Source organism: Microcebus murinus, chromosome X, assembly GCF_040939455.1.
Source record: "Microcebus murinus isolate Inina chromosome X, M.murinus_Inina_mat1.0, whole genome shotgun sequence".
Classification (NCBI taxonomy): Eukaryota; Metazoa; Chordata; class Mammalia; order Primates; family Cheirogaleidae; genus Microcebus; species Microcebus murinus.
The window spans coordinates 111,531,677-111,552,088 of NC_134136.1; the positions used below are offsets into that span (position 1 = coordinate 111,531,677).

The following is a 20,412-nucleotide window of genomic DNA, read 5'->3' on the forward strand; positions in this document are numbered from 1 at the left end:
ATTTATGATGTGCACAAGTGTATCGAAAGACCCTACAGCCTTGATTTTAAAAGTGTAGCCATGAGACTGGCAACTCTCCTGTCCAAAAGGATAGCTGGATTAAAACCTTGACACTGATAATGCAACAGGTAAAAAAAAAAATTGTCTTACACACGGCCTACATCTTCACTGAGTCTCAGAGGAAACAGGGTACTAATATCTTAAAGCACAGAGAGAAAATCCAAGCCCTTTCAAGGAGCGTGGGTGTGTTAGAGAAAGACAAATATGGATGCCAAGGCACCATAAAATTGCAGGAATTCACCATAGGACTTTATGAGGAGACTAACTTCATTTAGATATTTAGCATTGAATTTTAGTCCCCCAGAAGAAAGAGAGTCATCATGGGACTGAGCCACATAATACTTTTATAATACACTTCTTACAAAGAAAATTTTTTTTAAGTATTTAGACCACACCGTTTCTTATCTAAGGCCCAAAGAAAGGAGAAGTTTCCTGTAGTATATTCAGCCTTATCCAGATTGTACAAACAGAAAGGCCAGGATTCCTTTTTGCCAGCTGATTAGGTTCTTTTGGTTTTTCTCTACTGCAGTTTTTCAGAAGAACATAGCAACTTTCAACTGTAGGAAACAAAGCCTTATTCCCTCATAAAGGTTCACTGAAAAGGAAATCACTGACATGAGGCAGATTGATTAACTGGAGAAAAAGATGTTTAAATCAACTTTTAGCATGTATGTATAGGAGCCTTTAGAATGAAAACCTAGCAAAACAGGTTTGGGAAGGAGAAGAGAAAGAGGCTAGCAAAGTGGGTCTTAGTCCATTTTAGAAGTCTCATTTTCTATAATTTAGTTGGTCAAATCTAATTTAGGATAAAATAAAAACCAAAAACAAAAAGAAACAGCAATCACAATGAATATATTGTTGAGATATCTACTCATAAGAAGGAGTTATAGATAGCTGAGAATAAAGCTTAACCCTCAACTATTAAATTCTCAAATGAAACCCAAATCCAGCTCCTTATGTGGAGATGGGATGCAGGCTGAGCATCTTCTCCATTGACATAGAAGCAGGAAACTGGCCTTCTTTATCAGAAGTCAGCAAAACTCCCATAAAGTAGTTCTGTGGCAGAATAAAGCTCAGATCTCAACTGAAAAGTTGGGCAATCCAGGGATCTTTGGAGAGAGCAGCCCAAATCTCAGTGAATCGCCCCATTGGTCAATGCCATAAGGAGGAGTTCTGGCTGATACCAGAGACACCAATTAGAAAGTTGCTACATGTTAAGAAGGCCAAACTCTTCTCAGAGTTCCCTCTTCATGGTCACCATTTGTTGACCCAAGTAAGTGACTGGGACAAAAATCTCAATCAATGGAAGTTTATTAAGCTTAAGTTGAGGATGCACCCAGAAAAAACAGCCACAGCTTTGTCTGTGGTTCATGTTTTTCCTGAGTATGTCTCAACTTTGGTTTAATACACCTCCATTGATTGAGATTTTTGCCTCAGTCATTTACTTGGATTGACAAGACCTAGTCACTCACAGCCTGTACATCCCCTAGACAAAAAAGGAATATGGTTCTGTTCATTTTTACTGACCAAGACAGAACACTGCAAACAATTTCTGTTTTCCTGCCCGATTCCCATCAACGATCAACACAATAAAGGACACATATGAAAAGCCCACAGTTGATGTCATAATCCATATGGAAAATGAAAACCTAAGTTCAAGCCAGAGAAATTAGGCAAGAAATAGAAATAAATGGCATATAATTCAGAAAGAAAGAATCAAAATTATTTCTGTTCACAGATGGTATGATCCTATATAAAGAAAATCCTAAGAGCTCCACACAGATACACAAAAACCTGTTAGAACTAATAAACAAATTTAGCAGTTTCAGGATATAAATCAGCACACAAAAATCAGTTGCATTTCTATACACTAAAAATGAACAATCTGAAAAGGAAATTAAGAAAATAATCCAATATATAATACCATCAAAAAATAAATACTTAGCATAAAAAACAAATAATTCAATTAAAAAATGGGCAAAAGATCTGAATAGACATTTTTCAAAAGAGACATATAAATGGTCAACAGGCATATAAAAAATGCTCAACATCACTAATCATGAGAGAAATGCAAATCAAAACCACAAGGAATTTTTTGGCCCAGCTCAGTGTCTTATGCTCTGTAATCCTAGCACTGTGGGAGGCCAAAGCAGGAATTTCATTTGATTCCAGGAGTTCAAGAGGAGCCTGAGCAAGAGTGAGACCCCATCTCTACTAAAATATAGAAAACTTAGCTGGGCAAGTTGGATGTGCCTGTAGTCCCAGCTACTTAGAAGGCTGAGGCAGGAGGATTGCTTGAGCTTAGGAGTTTGAGGTTACAGTGAGCTATGATGACACCATTGCACTCTAGCCTGGGAGACAGAGCAAGACCCTGTCTAAAAAAAAAAAACCAGACACACACACACAAAAACAAGGAGATATCATCTCATCCCAGTTAAAATGACTATAATCAAAAAGACAGAAAATAATAGATGCTGGCAAGAATACAGAGAAAGGGGCACATTCATATGTACACTGTTATTGGAAATGTAAATTAGTATAGCCACCGTGAAAAAATAGTATAGAGGATCCTGAAAAAACTAAAAATAGAACTACCATATGATTCAGCAATCCCATTTCTGGGTATATATCCAAGAGAAAAGAAATTAGTACATAAAACAGATATCTGCACTCTCACATTTATTACAGCATATTCACAATAGCCAAGATGTAGAATCAACCTAACTGTCCATGGACAAAGAAAACGGGGTGTTATATACACAATGAAATATTATTCAGTCATAAAACAGAAAAAAATTTTGTCATTTCAGCAACATGGATCAAACTAGAAGACACTATGTTAAGTGAAATAATCCAGGTACAGAATGACAAATATCGCATGTTCTGACTCATATGTAAGAACTAAAAAAAATTAATCTCATGGAAGTTGTGAGTATAACAGTGGTTACAAGAGGATGGGAAGAGTGTGTGGGGGGGGAAAGGAATAAATAGAGATTGGTTAATTGGTAGCAAAATGTAGTTACAAAGAATAAGTTCTAGTATTTGATAGTATAATATGGTAATATAGTTAAGAATAATTTATTGTGGATTTCAAAATAGCTAGAAGAGAAGATTTGGAATGTTCTCAACACAAATAAATCATACATGTTTGAGGTAATAAATATCCCAATAACCCTGATTTGATCATTACACATTATATGCATGCATGCATGTATCAAAATATCACATGTACCCCATAAACATGTACAATTACTATGTATCAATAAAAAGAATAGATACTTAGGTGTAAATTTAACCAAGGAGGTGAAATACTTGTACACTGAAAACTACAAAATCCTGATGAAATAAATTAAAGAAGCCACAATTATTAGGTTATTAATTATGAAATGTCTGATTTCCTTAAGTGCTAAGTTTGTTATATATCTCTGACATTTCATTTTGATGCTTCTTTTTTTTTTAATTGTAAAGGTACATCCTCATTCTTTCAGATGCACATTTTGGCTTGTGATTATCTCTCAAAATGTTTTTGAGCAATTTTTGTGATACCATGTATAAGTCAAAAATTGGTATTATTTTAAAATATGAGTTCTGTCGTGGAACTAATGCAGCTCAGAAAGCTCAAAATATCAGTGAAGTGTTTGGGAAAGATGTAGCTAATGAATGCACAGTACATCAATGGTTTGAGAAGTTCCATTCTGGTGATTTTAATCTCGACAATGAGCCATGTGGGTTAAGTGAGACTATTGGCCTATACAGATATAAAAGATTTCAGGAGTTTTGCCTGATTTAGGGCTTTGCCTTAAAGGAATATGTGAACATGTTAGTTTATAGATCAAAAGCTGCCTCGCCTCAGGAGGGCATCTCACCAATCCAGAGCATTATGCATGGCGACGCTGGTCTCAGAGCTGAAGGCCTGCCTGATGCCTCTGCAAGACAAGGTTCAACATGAAGTCACCGGTTGAGAACTGATCAAAGAATGCCCACCTGGCAGTCACCTGCAGCTAGAGACAATTGGCCCAAGGGACAGTTCCTGCTTCACTCCTGATCACTTGTCTCAATCAACAAGAAACTAGATAAAGAAATATATAGTCTCTATATTTCTGTTTAGCCTTTCTTCCAAGTGATAATTTTATCTTAGAACTTAAAAGTTTATCTTAGAAAAATTCTGTAACTGTTTGCTCACATAGATAGAGTTAATTGAGAGATCTCTAGAAACTTTTGAGGAGTCTTAAAATCTAAATGAACTGTCTGTTATTATGTAAATCTGTAACCAATGGCAACTGATCACTGCACCAATAAATACTGATGTGGGACTTCACTCATGGCCTCACAGCTCATGAGAATGCTAGAGGTCCCTTGACTCCTCCATCTTTTTAAACTATACCTTTGACTCTCTGTCTCTTTATTATTACTCTATTCTCTATTTCTATTATTTCCATATCTCTTGCGACAACTCTGCCAAGGAACCCATTTTTGTTGGGAGCGTAGCTGACTCCCGCCATGAGACCAAGGTAGATGATGATAAGCTGAAAGCTGTAGTGGAAGTGAATTGATCTCAACCTACGTGTGAATTAAGGGCAAGGTTTGATGTTACTATTGCAACAGTATTGGACCATTTGAAACAAATGGGCAAGGTGAAGAAACTGGATAGATGGGTACTGTATGAATTAAATGAGCATCAGAAAAGAAATCATCTCAAAGCTTGCCTTTCTTTGCTGTCACTACATAAAGGTGAGTCATTTCTACACCATTTTGTTACATGTGATGAGAAATGGATTCTTTTTGACAATCGCAAGTGTTCTGCACAATGGCTGGATAAACATGAAGTGTCAAAACACAGTACAGAACTGAATAATCGTCAAAAAAAAGTTAATGGTGTCTGTCTGGTGGTCCAGGGCTAGTATTATCCATTATATCTTCATGAAACCTGGTCAGTCGATGACAGTGGATGTCTACTGCAACCAATTGTATAAAATCATGAGGATGCTTGTGATTAAGCAGCTGAGATTGGTTAATAGAGACAGGCCAATCACCTTGCAAGACCCCATGTTGCAAAAAAAAAAAAAAAAACAAACAACAATGGGTGCTCAAACTATAGAAGCTGGACTTGGAAATTCTTTGTCATCCACTGTATTCACCAGACCTTGCACCAACTTACTACCACTTCTTCCAGGCTTTGGACTACTTCTTGCAGGGAAAAATATTCAATTCTCAACAGGCTGTGTTTCTACAATTGTAGGGAAAGAATAAGATACTAGAGAGAATAAAAGGAATGAAGAATATGTTGAAAAAGTGTGAGAAAGATGAAAAAGTAGAAAGATTCACTGAGATTTTGGAGGTGGTGCTCAGCTGTTGGAGAAGTGGGAACTTTATTATGAGTACAAGGAGAAAAGTGGAAGTTGATTAGTTAATAACATCTAAGAACTAAGTGAAAAGGTTATCCAAAGTGGCACTGGTACAGATGCTGAAGTCACTGAGGAGTGCTGCCATTCAAATAAAGCTTTGTGATATTAAATATAATTAAAGACATCACAAAAACATTTATGTAACAATCGCATTTGGACAATAATCAAATAAGTTGCTATAAGAAATCATCCAGTTGATTAACTCAAAATGGTTGCATTTATATTCATAAATTTATTTATTTCAAAATATTAAGGGGGTACAAAGGTTCTGTTATATAGATACCATCTTTAATGCTTAAGTGAGGGCTTTTAATGTGCCAATCACCCAGTGTTCACAATAGGTAGGGTTTTACCCCTCTCCCTTCCCCTTTCCCCCTTCTTGATTTCCAATGAACTTTACATCTCTTTGAGTCCCTGTGTGCCCATCAATTAGCTCCCAATTATTAGAGAGTACACGTAGTATTTGTTTTTCCATTCCTAAAATCAACCTAAGTGCCCAACAAATCACGAGTGGATTAAAAAAAACAAGGCATATATATCATAGAGTACTACTCAGCCATAAAAAAGAATAACATAATGTCTTTTGCAGCAATGTGGATGGAATTGGAGACCATTATCCTAAGAGAAGTATCTCAGGAATGGAAAATAACTTTAAAAAATATTATATAGGTCAAAAGGTCAGCACAGATTCACCGGGAATTTCTCACGGAACTCTTTGCTCACACCCACCCTTCTTCTGCCTCCACCATAACGGCCCCCAGGCCCATTTCCGGTACCAGGCAGAGCCGCCGCCATTTCTCCACCACCCGGCCAGGAGCCTGCCCTCCACTGGCCACCACCCTCTCTCACCCTGGGTTCACCCAAAGGCCCCCGTGGCCGCCAACGCCGCCACTGCCCGCTCCGCAGCCTGCGCTCCCAAGGTGAATTCACGTTCTCCATGCTCCCAGCGCCTCCGCTGCCGGTCATGGCCCTGCTCTCTCAAGTGCGCCAGAACTACCACCCCGACTGTGAGGCCGCCATCAACAGCCACATCAACCTGGAGCTCCACGCCTCCTACGTGTACCTCTCCATGGCTTTCTACTTCGACCGCGACGACGTGGCCCTGAAGCACTTCTCCCGCTACTTCCTGCGCCACTCTCAGGAGGAGAGGGAGCGTGCCGAGAAGCTGATGCGCCTGCAGAACCAGCGCGGTGGCCGCATCTGCCTTTACGACGTCAGGAAGCCCGACCGCGACGACTGGGGTGGCGGGCTGCAGGCCATCGCGTGCGCCTTCCACCTAGAGAAGAGCGTCAACCAGAGCCTCCTGGAGCTGCACCGGCTGGCCACCATCAAGGGCGACGCACAGCTCTGCGACTTCCTGGAGAGCCACTACCTTCATGAGCAGGTCAAGACCATCAAGGAGCTGGGTGGCTACGTCACCAACCTGGGCAAAATGGGGGCCCGGGACACTGGCCTGGCGGAGTACCTCTTTGACAAGTTCACCCTGGGCGGCGGCAGCAACGACAAGGAGAACTGAGCTGGGACTTTTCCCCACAGCTATGGATGCCTTCCCAGGTCAGGCCACCAGTCAGGCGTGCACATTCCCCTTTCAGAACGTTCACTTAAGTTTTTTCCGTTCGGTTTTACCATTGCTTCCAATAAAGTTATCTGGTTCTTAAAGCAATAAAGTTATCCAGTTGATTTGTATGTGCAAAACTCTCACCTTTGAGAAATAAGGGCAAATCCCTGCATGTGGGTTTAAAACGGGTATCCAGGGGGCTCTCCACCCACCCACACATACCCCATCCCCATGCGGCTCAGGTTCTCCACGGGTGGAGGGGTAAGGTACTCCATTGGCCCCTGGAAAACAAGAAATTAGTCTTCCCTGTATAAACTGTGTGGACATGCGGGTTGGGGTGAAGTGAGGAGGGGTGGGGTGAGGTGCGGTGGGCTGTCTGGGGCCCGTATAAGTGGGTGTGTATGCATAGTACAGTATAAAACATGGTCTAGAATTCCTTATAGTGACTGCCTCTGCAGAACAAGTGACAAAAATGGTATTGGGTAGGGATTAAAATAAAAGGGTCTTCAACTTTACATTAAACTTTCGTTTTAGAATTTGCAAAGTTATTGTTTATTGATTCTAGGTAGCCAGAGGGGGGCCCTGGAAGATGGCATGGCAGAATCCCTCATTGACAAGCTCACTCTGGGCCACAGTGATAACAGGAATTGGCCAGCTTCCTTGCAGACATGGATGTGACTTCCTGTGGTCACCAGTGCCAGGCATAGGTACTGCCCTCACAGTACCTCTACTTATGTTTTTGTTTTCCTTCAATTGTACCATTTCTTCCATTAACGTGACATGATGCCAACAAAACCTAAATAAAGTCTATAGTAGTGCTGAAAAATATAAGGTAAATGCTGAAGGTCAGATTTGTGATATTGAATATAAAATAGAATAAATCCACCTGAATGTTAAGCCGGTGAGGTGACTGTGACTGCTTTGAAGAATGTAGGGGGATGGGGAGAGATTTGAAAGTGGAGACCAGTTAGAGCCACTGTAGCTGGCCCAGGTGAGAGACTAGTGTGGTTTGAATTTGGATGATGACTGAGGAAATGAGGAGAGGTAGACAAGTTCCAGATGACTTTTGGACAAGTCAGCAAGATTCGCTCATGGTCAGAGAGGTGAGTAATGTGGGGAAAATAATCTAGGTTCTAGGGTTTGGAGTTGAGCATCTGGTTTCATGGTGGTGCTATTACTAACCTGGGGACATTTTCAGGGGGGACACCTAGCGTAGAGTATTGGGGACTACATGTCATGTAAAATCTGGGATTTTCATTAGACATCCAAGTGGAAACATCAGTCAGTAGCTTGGAAAAATGAATGTCGGGTGTGGAAATATACATATGAGATATATCATTTTATAGATGGTATTGAAGTCTTGTGATTGGATAAGCACACCAGAAAGAGAGTGTAAGAGAGTGTTTGACAAACCCAGCTCCAAGCGCAGAACAGCTAACATTTTAGGCCATGGTTGTGGTGTCTGAACACCCACAGAGTGGCTGGCCCCATTTTGATCAGTACCTTATTCCAGGCTGTGGCTCCCAGTGTCTTCCCCAAGTTTATTTCAAAATTACCCTGTTCCTGACAGGCTCAATGTGGCCTCTTGGTTACCCCATTCAGGATATGGAGAAGAGTTAGCCTTTTACCTTGTCTTCCTGGCTGTTGGTAAAAAGAAATCATTTCCCAATGAAAAGAATATTCTGCAAGGAAATGATATAATACCTACACTATGGAAACAACTTATGTGTCTGTCAATGGATGAAGGGATAAATAAATTATGGTGTATACATACAATTATCATTATTATTCAGCCTTAAATAAGAAAGAAATCCTGCTAATTTCAATGACATAGGTGGCCTTGGAGGACATTATGCTAAGTGAAATAAGCCAGAGATAGAAAGACAAATATTGCATGATATCACTTATATGTAGAATCTAAAATAGTGGAAGTTTGAGGAACATGGAGTAGAATGAGAAGAGCCAAAGGCTGAGGGATGTGGGAAATTGGGAGATGCTGGTTAAGGCAGCAGTCCCCAGCCTTTTGGCACCAGGGACTAGTTTCATGGAAGACAATTTTTCCACAGACTGAGGATGAGGGACTAGGGTGTCGTGTGGGATGGTGCAGAGCTCAGGTGGTAATGCGTGGCCCATTTCCTAACAGGCCATGGACTGGTAATGGGCCATGGCCCAGGGGATTGGAGACTGCAGGGTTAAAGTATAAAAACTTTCAGGTATAAGATAAATAAATTCTAGAGATATAATATAGGGCATGGTAACTCTAGTTAATAATAATGTATTATATACTTGAAATTTGCTAAGGGAGACTAGACCTTAAATCTCCTCACCATACACGAAAAATGGTAATGAGATAAACTAGTGATGTCACCAAAATGGTGTAATAGAAGGTAACCCACACATATTCCCCCACAATAACAAGAAATCTGCACCTATCCATATTCAAAAGTCTCTCTGTGGGTGGCTCAGGATTCAGGTAGGATTTTGTGAAACTCCAGCATAGCCCAAGCCTTGGAGAGTCATTATGAGAGTGTAGACTGACACCCTGGTGGCTGATCCAGTGAGCTTGCTTCTGGGTTCAAGAGCAGAAACTGCCCAGTCCTCTAAGGGGCTTCACTGAAGCCCCCTTTAGCCTTGAGCTTGCAACCAAAACCATCTGCCAAGAGGTCCAGAAGAAACTGTACACACTAGTGCTGTGGCTGAAAGGCTAGTTTTCCTGCTGTCAGTGGTCTTGGCAGTGAAATTGAAAGTTGCCCTTTGGCTCTACTCCAGCCCCCATCAGTGGGGGTATCAGTTCAGAGCTGTTCACATAAGGACCCAGAGATAGACTCACCCATATCTCCCAGCCTAGGAATTTCAGCCTCACTGATAGGATTGCCAACTTCCATTCCACAGCAGATCTCAAGGAGACCCACTTCAGCTCTAGCGCCTCTCACTGAAGTCAGGGAACTATCCTCTCTGTACTGAGATCTGCTTGGAAATCCATGCCTGTCTGGGCCAATGAGTTGGGCTCTCCAACCTCCAATCCACAGCAGACCCCTATTTTAATAGGGATTGCATTGACTCTGTAGGTCACTTAGGGTAGTATAGACACTTTAACAATGTTGATTCTGCCTACCCATGAGCATGGTATATTCTTCCACCTGTTACATCCTCTGCTATTTCTTTCTTCAGTGTTTCATACTTCTCCCTGTAGAGGTCTTTTACCTCCTTGAATATATTCCTAGGTACTTTATTTTCTTTTTTGCTATTTTGAAGGGAATTGAGTCTTTGATTTGGTTCTCACTTGTACCGTTGTTGGCATATATAAATGCCTCTGATTTCTGTGTATTGATTTAGTATCCTGAGACTTTACCAAATTCATTTATCAGATCAAGGAGTCTCTTGGTTGAATCCTTGGGGTTTTCTAGGTATAATATCATGTCATCACCAAAGAGTGAGAGTTTTATCTCTTCTGCTCCCATTTGGATGCACTTAATTCTGCTCTCTTGTCTGATTGCTGTAGCAAGGACTTCCAGCACTATGTTGAATAGAAGTGGAGACAGTGGGCAACCTTGTCTAGTTCCAGTTCTAAGTGCTTTCAATTTTTCCCCATTCAATATAATATTGGCTGTGGATTTGTCATATATAGCTTATATCATTTTTAGGTAAGCCCCATCTATACCTATTTTGTTGAGTGTTCTTATCATAAAAGGGTGTTGAATTTTGTCAAATGCTTTTTCTGTATCTTTTTTTTTCAGCATACTATGGGGGTACAGATTTTAAGGTTTCAATAAATGCCCATTTCCCCCCCTCCCCCCAGAAGTCTGAGTCTCCAGCATGACCATCCCTCAGATGGTGCACATCTCACTCATTATATATGTATATACCCACCCCCTCCCCTCTCCCACCTGCCCAATACCCTATTACTGTAGTACCTATGTGAACACTTAGGTGCTGTTCAGTTAATACCAATTTGCTGGTGAGTACATGTGGTGCTTGTTTTTCCATTCTTGGGAAACTTCACTTAATAGTATGGGTTCCAGCTCTAACCAGGAAAATATAAGATGTGCTATATCACCATTGTTTCTTAGAGCTGAATAGTACTCCATGGTATACATATACCACATTTTATTAATCCATTCTTGGATTGATGGGCACTTGGGCTGTTTCCACAGCCTTGCAATTATGAATTGTGCTGCTATAAACATTCGAGTGCAGGTGTCTTTTTTGTAGAGTGTCATTGGATCTTTTGGGTAGATGCCCAGCAATGGGATTGCTGGATCAAATGGTTAGATTCACTTGTATCGCTTTAAGATATCTCCTTATTGCTTTCCACAGAGGTTGAACTAGTTTGCAGTCCCACCAGCAGTGTAGGAGTGTTCCTCTCTCTCTGCATCCACACCAGAATTTATTGTTTGGAGACTTTTTGATAAAGGCCATTCTCACTGGAGTTAAGTGATATCTCATTGTGGTTTTGATTTGCATTTCCCTGATGATTAGAGATGTTGAGTATTTTTGCATATGTTTTTTGGCCATTCTTCTGTCTTCTTTAGAAAAGTTTCTGTTCAAGTCCTTTGCCCACTTTTTAATAGGGTTATTTGATTTTTTCTTCCTGATTTTTGTGAGTTCTAAGTATATTCTAGTTATCAGTCCCTTATCGGATGCATAGGATGCAAAAATTTTCTTCCATTCTGTAGGTTGTCTGTTTACTTTCATGACTATTTCTTTGGCTGTGCAGAAGCTTTGTAGTTTGATCATGTCCCATTTATTTATTGTTGTTGCTGCTGTGATTGCCTTTGGGGACTTCTTCATAAACTCTTTGCCAGGCCGATGTCTAGGAGAGTGTTTCCAACTTTTTTCTCTAGAATTCTAATAGTTTCATACCTTAGGTTTAAGTCTGTTATCCAGCGTGAGTTGATTTTTGTGAGAGGGGAAAGGTGTGGGTCCTGTTTTAGCCTTCTACAGGTGGCTATCCAGTTTTCCCAGCACAATTTATTGAAAAGGGATTCTTTTCCCCAGCGTATGTTTTTGTCTGCTTTGTCAAAGATTAGATGGCTATATGAGGATGGTTTTATATCAGGATTCTCACATCTGTTCCACTGGTCAATATTCCTATTTTTGTGCCAATACCATACTGATTTAATTACTACAGCTTTGTAGTATAGTTTGATATCTGGCATATTAATGCCTCCCATTTTGTTTTTGTTGCCTAGAATTGCTCTTGATATTCGGGGTGTTCTTTGGTTCCATATGAAGTGTAAAATAATTTTTTCTATATCTGTGAAGAATGCTGATGGGATTTTAATAGGTATTGCATTGAATCTGTAGATCAGTTTGGGTAGTATAGACATTTTGATGATGTTGAGTCTGCCGCTTTTAAGAGGATCATATGGTCTTTGTTTTTGCTTCTGTTTATATGGTGAATTACATTTATAGATTTGCATATGTTGAACCATCCCTGCATCTCTGGGATGAAGCCCACTTGGTTGTGATGGATTCTCTTCTCCTCTTCTCTTCTCTTCTCTTCTCTTCTCTTCTCTTCTCTTCTCTTCTCTTCTCTTCTCTTCTCTTCTCTTCTTTCTTTCTTTCTTTCTTTCTTTCTTTCTTTCTTTCTTTCTTTCTTTCTTTCTTTCTTTCTTTCTTTCTTTCTTTCTTTCTTTCTTTCTTTCTCAGAGTCTCACTTTGTTGCCCAGGCTACAGTGAGTGCCGTGGCATCAGCCTAGCTCACAGCAACCTCAAACTCCTGGGCTCAAGCAATCCTTCTGCCTCAGCCTTCCGAGTAGCTGGGACTACAGCATGTGCCACCATGCCCGGCTTATTTTTTCTATATATATTAGTTGGCCAATTAATTTCTATTTATAGTAGAGACAGGGTCTGGCTCTTGCTCAGGCTGGTTTTGAACTCCTGACCTTGAGCAATCCACCCGCCTCGGCCTCTCAGAGTGATAGGATTACAGGTGTGAGCCACTGAGCCCGTCCTGGATTATTTTCTTGAGAAGCACCTGAATTGGATTGGCTAGGATTTTGTTGAGAATTTTTGCATCTATATTCATAAGGGATATTGGTCTGTAGTTTTCTTTTTTTGTTGCATCCTTTCCTGGTTTTGGTATCAGGGTTATGTTCGCTTCATAAAATGTGTTGAGGAGGTTCTATCCTTCTCGATATCATGGAATAATTTCTGCAGGATAGGCACCAGTTCTTCTTTGTAGGTGTGGTAAAATTCGGGTGTGAAACCATCTGGTCCAGGACTTTTCTTTTGAGGAAGGTTTTTTATTGCTATTTCAATTTCAGTACTTGATATTGGTCTGTACAGGAATTCTATTTCTTCCTGGTTGAGCCTAGGGAGGCTGTGTGTTTCTAAGAAACTGTCCATTTCCTCCACATTTTCCAGTTTGTGTGCATAGAGGTTTTTGTAGTATTCATAAATTATATCTTGTATCTCCATGGCATCCATTGTAGTTTCTCTTTTATTGTTCCTGATGGAGCTTATTAGAGATTTTTCTTTTCTGGTTTTCATTAGTCTAGCCAAAGGTGTGTCAATTTTGTTTATTTTTTCAAAGAACCAACTTTTTGTTTTATTAATCTTCCATATAGTTTCTTTGTTGTCAATTTCGTTTAGTTCTGATTTGATCTTAATGATTTCACCTCTTCTGCTGGGTTTGCGGTCAGTCTGTTCTTCTTTTACCAGCTCTTTGAGATGATTTATTAGGTTGTCTGTGATCTTTTCAACTTTTGGATATAGGCATTTATGAAAATAAACTTTCCTCTCAGGACTGCGTTAGCTGTGTCCCACAGATTTTGATGACTTGTGTCTCCTTTGTCATTTAGTTCAAAGAATCTTTTGATTTCCATCTTGATTTCCTCATTTATGAAGTGATTATTCAGCAGAAGGTTGTTTAGTTTCCATGACTTTGTGTAGAAATGAGAGTTCCTGTTAGGGTTGATTTCTACATTTATTCCATTGTGATCTGAAAAGATACATGGTATAATTTCTATTTTTTTTTAATTGTTTGAGACATGCTTTGTGTCCTAGGATATGGTCAATCTTAGAGAATGACCCATGAGCTGATGAGAAGAACATATTATCAGTGGTTTTGGGGTAGAATGTCCTGTAAGTGTCAGTCAGGCCCATTTGTTCCAGAGTTCTGTTTAAGTCCATTATTTCTTCATTGATTTTCTGTTTGGAGGATCTGTCCTGTGCTGTCAGTGGGGTGTTAAAGTCTCCAATTATTATGGTGTTGTTGTTTATCCATTTGTTTAGATCAAATTGAGTTTGCTTTATGAATCTGGGTGCACCTAAGTTGGGTGCATATATATTTAGAATTGTTATGTCTTCTTGTTGAACTGTACCTTTCACTGTTACATAGTGACCTTCTTTGTCTTTTGTTACTTTTGTTGATTTAAAAACTAAGTTATCTTTAATCAGCGCCACCACGCCAGCTTTCTTTTAGCTTCCATTTGCTTGAAATATTGTTCTCCACCCCCTTTACATTTAGTCTAACTGCATCCTTGCAGGTTAGATGTGTTTCCCGAAGGCAGCAGATACTTGGCTTGTATTTTTTTATATCCATTCAGCCAGCCTATTTCTCTTGAGTGGGGAGTTTAAGCCATTCACATTCATTCAGGTAACTGTTGGTGGGGCAGATTTCTGTTCATTATGTTGGGCTGAACTTTGTTACTTTGTTTTCTCTCTTGAATCATTGTGGTATCTGGGCTTTGATCTTTAGCTTTTGAGTAGATTTACATTCGTGAGTGTTTATTGTGCTGATCCATGGGTAACACTGTTTTGAGTACCTCTTGGGTTTTTCTAGATACAAGATCATATCATCGGCAAAGAAGAATAGTTTGACCTCCTCTTTCCCAATTTGGGAAAGTCCTAATATTCTTTTCTTTCCCGATTGCCCTGTCTAGGACTTCCAGTACTATGCTGAATAAGAGTGGTGACAGTGGGAATTCTTGTCTTATTCAAGCTCTTAGGGGAATGCTTTCAACTTCTCCCCATTCAGTATGACATTGGCTGTGGATTTGTCATATATAGCTTTTATTATTCTGAGATATATTCATTTATCCCTAGATATTGAGAGTTTTTTTTTATCATGAAAGGGTGCTGGATGTTTTTGAATGCTTTTCTGCATCTAGTTAGATGATCATATGGTCTTTTTTTGCTTTTGTTTATGTGGTGAATCACATTTATTGTTTTACATATGTTGAACCATGCTTGCATCTAAGCATGAACCATGCTTAGATGAAGTCCACTTGAACCTAGTGGATTATTTTTTCAATGTGCTGTTGAATTTTGTTAGGTAGTATTTTATTGAGGATTTTTACATCTACATTCATAAGGGTTATTGGTCTATAGTTTTTTGTTTTTGTTGTATCCTTTTCTGGATTTGGTATCAAGGTGATACTGGCTTCATAGAATGAGTTGGAGAAGATTCCCTCCTTCTCAATATTATGGAATAATTTCTGTATTATGAGTACCAGGTCTTCTTTGTAGATCTGATAGAACTCAGCTGTGAATCCACCTGGCCTGGGCTTTTGTTGTTGTTGTTGTTGTTAGGAGGTTTTTTTTAATTATTCTTACTCATTCAATCTCACTGATCATAATTATTTTGTTCAGGAGTTCTATTTCTTCCTGATAGAGACTTGGGATGTTGTATGTTTCCAGGAACTTGTCCATTTCCTCTAGTTCTCTAGTTTATGTGTGTAGAGATTTATGTAGTACTCATGGATGACATTTACATTTTGTATTTCTGCAGCATCAATTGTAATGTCACATTTTTCATTTCTGATTGAGCTTACTTGAGTCCTTTCTCTTGTGTTCTTGGTTAATCTAATAAGAGTTATGTCAATTTTGTTTAAATTTTCAAAGAGGAAACTTTTGGGGATTTTTAATCATTTGTATTTTTTGTTCTCTAATTAATTTATTTCTGCTCTGACCTTCTTTATTTCTTTAATTCTGCTCGGTTTGGTTTTGGTTTGTTCTTCCTTTTGTAGTTCCTTGAGGTATGATGTTAGGGTATCAATTTGTGCTCTTTATGTCTTTTTGATGTAGGCATTTAAGGCCATGAATTTTCCTGGAGGAATGTTTTTGTCATGTCTCAAATATTTTGTTAGCTTGTGTCCCCGTTGTCATTCAGCTCAAATAATTTTTTTATTTCAATTTTAATTTCATTCTTGACCCAATAATCATTCAGCATGAGGTTGTTCAATTTCCATGACTTTGTGATTGATTTCTAGTTTTATTCCACTGTGGTCTGGGAAGATACATGATATAAATTTGATATTTTTGAATTTCATGAGACCTGTTTTGTGGCCTAAAATATGATCATTCTTGGAGAATTCTCCATGTGCTACTGAGAAGAATGTGTATTCTGTAGGTTTGGGGTTTACAGAACATTGCAGAATGTTCTATAAACATCCGTTAGGTCCATTTGATTTAGACTTTGGTTTGAGTTCATTATTGCTTTATTTATTTTCTGCTTAGATGATTTATCAAGCTCTGACAGTGGGGTGTTGAGGTCCCTAGCAATTACAATGGTAGTATCTATTTCTTTGGTTAGATCTGGTGAGACTTCCTTTATGTATCTGGGAGCTCCTGTCTTGGGTGCATGTATGTTTAGGATTGTTATGTCTTCTTCTTGGGTAGTTCCATTTACCATTATATAATGACCCTCTTTATCTTTGTTGGATTTAAGTCAATTTTATCTGATATGAGAATGGCTACACCTGCTCACTTGTGGTTTCCATTTGCATGGACTATTTTCCTGTATACTTTCACAATGAGTCTGTGTGCATCCTTGTGGTTTAGCAGATCTGGTCATGACAAATTTCCTTAGTGTTTACTTGTCTGTAAAGGACTTAATTTCTCCATCTACTGTGAAATTTAGTTTGTCAGGATACAAAATTCTAGGCTGGCAGTTCAGTTTAAGCCTATTGAAGATGGAGCCTGGATCCCTTCACGTTTGCAAAGTTTTTACCAAGATGTCTGCAGTTATTGTGATGGGTTTTCCTTTGTAGATTATATTATGATTTCATCTTGCTGCTTGCAGAATTTTCTCCTTCACCTTGACCTTGTTCAGGTTGATTTCTATCTGTCTTGCAGATGACCTATTTGCTACGGATATTACCAGTGTTCAGTGTCTATCTGTATCTGTATGTCTGAATTTCTATACCAGGGAAGTTTTCCTCAATAATTTCCTCAAATAGGTTTTCCATGCTTTTAGTTCTTTCTTCTTCTCCCTCAGATATACCTATAATTCACCAATGTTAGTTCACTTAACATAGTTCCATATCTCTCTCAGTGATTGCTTGGACTTTTTAATACTCTTCTCTGCCTCTTTAAATGATTGGATTATCTTGAGAGCCTTGTCTTCAAGCTCTGAGATTCTTTCTTCTCCTTGGTTTAGCCTGTTTTTAAAGCTTTCTTCCATGTTTTGAAATTCCCTAAATAATTCTTTCATTTCTTTATTTTTCAATGTTTCTACTGTATGTACAAATTTCTAACCTTTTATTTATTTATTTATCTTTATTTCAGCATAATATGAGAGTACAGATATTAAGGTTACATACATTGCTCTTGCCTTCCCTCCCCCCTCAAGTCAGAGCTTCAAGCGTGTCCATCTCCCTGACAATGAACATTGCACTTATAATGTATGTATATATATATATATATATATATATATATATATATATATATATACCCATCCTCTCCTCCCCCCTCCCACCTGACTGACACCCAATAAATGTCTTTTTTTTAAACATTTTGGTTAGATTTTATAACTTTGCCTTTATCTAGCAAGGGTTAGAGGTATGCCCTTCCCCTCCACACTGTTTGCCACATCCCTCAGATGTGGGTTTACCACCCCCCTGAATCTCTGGTGAGCACCACCACCCTTTGAGCACCATATTGATAATTGGTCAGTACCAATTTGATGGTGAGTACGTGTGGAGCCCATTTTTCTGATCTTGTGTCACCTCACTTTGGATAATGGGCTTAAGCTCAATCCAGGATAATATAGGCGGTGTGCGCTCACTGTCGTTTCTTAGAATTGAGTAATATTCCATTGTAAACATATACCAAAATTTAATAATCCAGTCATAAATTGATGGGCACTTGGGTTGTTTCCATGTCCTTGCACTAGTGAATTGTGCTGCCATAAACATTCAGGTGCAGATGTCTTTATAATAGAATGTCTTATGCTCTTTTGGGTAGATGCCTAATAATGCTATTGCTGGGTTGAATGGTATTTCTATTTTTAGCTGTTTAAGGTATCTCCAAATTCTTTTCCAGAAAGGTTGCACTAATTTGCAGTCCTACCAGCAGTGTAAGAGTGTCCCTGCCTCTCCACATCCTCACCAGCATTTGTTATTTTGGGATTTCTTGATACAGGCCAATCTCAATGGGGTTAGGTGATATCGCATTGTGGTTTTGATTTGCATTTCTCTAATGATTAGAGATGTTGAGCATTTTTTTATATGTTTGCAGGCCATTATTCTGTCTTCTTTGTAGAAGTTTCTGTTCATTTCCGTTGCCCATTGCTTGATGGGGTTGTTTGATTTTTTTCTTGTTAATTCTTTAGAGTTCTAGATAGATTCTTGTTATCAGACCCTTATCAGAAGTGTAGAGAGCAAATATTTTCTCCCATTCTGTAAGTTGTCTATTCACTCTAATGATAGTTTCTTTGGCCGAGCAGAAGTTTTTTCATTTGATCAGATCCCATTTGTTTATTTTTGTTGCTGTGGTGATTGATTTAGGGGTCTTCTTCAAGAATTCTTTGCCTAGGCCAATGTCAGAAAGGGTTTTCCCAACATCTTCTTCTAGGATTCTTAGGGTTTCATGCCTTAGGTTTAAGTCTGTTATCTATCTTGAGTGGATTTTTGTGAGAGGTGAGAGGTAGGGATCCTGATTCATTCTTCTGCATGTAGATACCCAGTTTTCCCAGCACCATTTATTGAAGAGAGATTCTTTTCCCCAATGTATATCTTTGTCTGCTTTATCAAAGATTAGGTTACCATATGCAGATGGTTTCATCTCTGGAATCTGAGACCAATTCCAAATATCAATGCTTCTGTTCTTGTGCCAATCCCAGGCTAATTTAATTATTATTGCTTTATAGTACAGCTTGAAGTCAGGAATACCAATGCCTCCCAGTTTGTTCTTTTTACTTAAGATTGCTTTGGCTATAGGTATTTTTTTTCTCATTCCATACAAAGTGAAGAATTATTTTTTTCTAGATCTGTGAAGAATGGTGGTGGTACTTTGATGGGGATTGTATTAATTCTGTAGATGACTTTAGGTAATACTGACATTTTAATGATATTGATTTTACCAATCCATGAACAAGGTAGATTTTTAAGTTCTATTATATCCTTTCTTATGTTGTCTAGCTCTCTGGTGATTTTTCATTTTTTTTTCCATTGATTTCCTGAAATATTGTCTTCTTTGTGTTGGTTTTCAACTTTCTCTTCAATTTCATTCATCTTATTTGCCATCAATATTCTGAATTCCATTTATGTCATTTCAGCAATTTCCTTGTGGGTGGAGTCCTCTACTGTAGTTCCATTGTGTTCCCTTGGGAGTGTCAAACTATTTTATTTTTTTCAACCTCCCAGGGTTCTTTTCAATTTTCTTCTTATCTGGCTCCCCTTCTCTCATCTCTTGGTTAATAGGACTGCAGGGCACCTGTTCTCCTTTTCTGGGGACTCTCTCAAACCAAGTCCAGTAGTGACTGCTTCTCTGGGCTGGGTGTCCTGAGCAAAGTGTTCGACCTCCAGGAGGTTCTGCTGACCCAGAAGTAGTGGTGGGGACTCAGTTGTGGGGTCTTGGTCTCCAGGAACAACTCTATATTCTCAGGGGTGGAATTGCAGGCCCACTGAGGGCCTTAGATCTACAGGGGAAGAGCCTCAGTGTTGGGCACAGTGGGAGCTTCAGAGGTGGCTCTCCGGACTTCATGGGCAGAGCTGCCCATATCGGGGGCTGTTTCACTAGCATGGGGACTGCTGATACTCAGTTTCGTGTTTCCCTCAGTGGCCCAAGTTCCAAAAGGGGGGCCAGAGTTACTGGTCAGCCAAGGTTCTCCCTCCACACCTAGGACCTACTGAGGCAGTCATCCAAGGCTTCCCAAGTGGTGCCTGTGGCTTCTGAGACTCCCACTCTGTTCAGATTCTATGTCGGGGAGAAGCATGCTCAACACCCAGTCACAGGGCTCAAATGGGGGAGCATATGTTCACTTCCTGGCCTGGTGAAAGTGATGCTAAGGTTATTGCTAGATGGCTGGGTCCTGAGTGGACTTGACTCTGTGCACCAGAGTGATCAGGATGACATCAGTTGCAGAAGCCTGATATTGGCAAGCACCAGATCTCTGCTGCACCTGCTCTCTGATGGAATTTCTCTGAACTGACTCTGAGT

At 39.4% G+C, this 20,412-nt stretch overlaps 1 pseudogene; it reads left to right on the forward strand.

Annotated features, from left to right (window-relative positions):
• Nucleotides 1-6,429: 6,429 nt before the first annotated feature.
• Nucleotides 6,430-6,981, forward strand: LOC105855580 (ferritin heavy chain pseudogene; annotated as a pseudogene).
• The last annotated feature ends 13,431 nt before the right edge of the window (nt 6,982-20,412 follow it).